Source organism: Vanellus vanellus, assembly GCF_965231255.1.
Source record: "Vanellus vanellus genome assembly, contig: HAP1_SCAFFOLD_147, whole genome shotgun sequence".
NCBI classification, from domain to species: Eukaryota; Metazoa; Chordata; class Aves; order Charadriiformes; family Charadriidae; genus Vanellus; species Vanellus vanellus.
The window spans coordinates 80,621-82,501 of NW_028126926.1; positions in this window are offsets into that span (position 1 = coordinate 80,621).

The following is a 1,881-nucleotide window of genomic DNA, read 5'->3' on the forward strand; positions in this document are numbered from 1 at the left end:
ACAAGAGGAAACAGGTTCAAGTTATGTGAGAGCAGGTTTAGATTGGATATTAGGAAGCATTTTTTCACTGAAAGGGTTATTAAACATCGGAATAAGCTGCCCAGAGAGGTGGTGGATTCACCATCCCTGGAGGTGTTTAAGAAAAGGGTAGATGAGCTGCTTAGGGACATGGTTTAGGAGTGGTGGTGTTTTTATCAGGGTAGGTTAATGGTTGGACTTGATGATCTTAAAGGTCCCTTCCAACCTCACTGATTCTATGATTCTATGATTCTATAAGCTTGCTGTGCTTGGAGGATGCTGTCCTTGAAGACCAGGTATACTTAGCTTTCCTGCCCACCAGTGCCGCTGACCATGGGATCCCCACTACAATTACCCAGGAGAGACCAAAATCTGCTCCACTGATGACCGGCATCTGCAGTCTTCTATTCCCCTTTCTCCCTCTCCTCAGGAGATCATGCCGCACCATTTCAGGGTCACAACAGACCGTCTTCACATCCCTGAGCAGCTCTTGCTTGCTTGCAAGTATCAGATCTGGGTTTGCATGACCCTTGTTGGCCCATCTGGCAGCTGTGCTCAGAAGCTGTCCCAAAACTGCCTGGACTGTTTGCATCCTGCGGTGTTGCCCTTCCGGAAAATGCCAGGTCATTAAAGTCCCCATGGAGGACCAGGCTTCTTCTACACCCAGAGACTTCTTTGGGGTGCTTAGAAAAGACTATGCCAACTGCCCCACCTTGACTGTGGCTTCCTTATCTCCCACCACAAAAGCACTGTTACTGGCACTTCCTATGACCTCCACTCAAAAGGGCTCACCCAATTTGTCACTTGCCCCATGAAGGAGCTCCATACATCCAAGCAACTTGTTCACTTTGAGGGAACCCATCCCCAATCCTTCCAGCCTGTCTGTACTGAAAACTATGAACCCATCCATTGCAGCACCCCAAACTCTGTGACTTCTTCTACCACACCTTGGCAGTTACTCCATCGGTGTCAAAAACCAGAGGCTCCAGCTCGTCCTGGCTGAGGGCATCAGTGCCCGTAAGGGCTGTGGCACCTCAGGTGTAGCACCAGGCCAAGCTCTGACTGAGAGAAACCTTGGACCAAGCGTTCCAGACCCCCTGTTTACAAAGGCTTTGCCTCAGAGATGAGCCATGCCAAAGGGGATGGAAACACAAAGCTGAAATGATTGGATGTCAAGAGAGCGAGCAAAGCCTGCCGTCCCCAAGGACAGAGAGAAACAGGGCTGGGAAGTGCAGGCCTGGCAAGATACGGGGGTGCTGTCAATGCTTTCTTTGCTGCTCCAGAAGGCCTTCCGTGCACGTGAAAGCCATCTCCATGAACAACAAGGTGCTGCTGAGCAGCCCACTGTGAAAATTGTTGGTCTGTTCCTTGACTGTGTCTTCAAGGGGGTAGGTCAAATGTGGGAGGGAGAAAACCCACCATTCGGAGAGCGTAGGCCCATGTGTGATGTGCCTCGTGTTCCTGCACTGCCCTATGTCTACTGAATGGAGAAGGGACACACCTTGCCACGCTGTGGTGGGGGCAATCCGTGGCTGGCACAAAGGCACCGAACCTGTCTGCAGGGTGGTCTGGAGTATCTATCCCACACTCACTCGGAACGGGGATGGCTTTCCTGTGCGGTACCTGCCGGCCACATGTAGCGATGTGTGAGAGCCTTGGCATCTCGCAAAACTACAGGCTTCTGTTGGGACATGAAAGAGAGGAACTGCCTGGAATCTCATTAGGCAACGTGGGGATGAAAACCATCATCATAGTCAATGGAGATCTAGTCAACCCAGCTGACGGAAAAGAGACAAAGTGAGCTCTCCCTGTGGTACAGGACACCATTTGGGTAGATGGCACATAGGCTGCAAAGAAAACAGT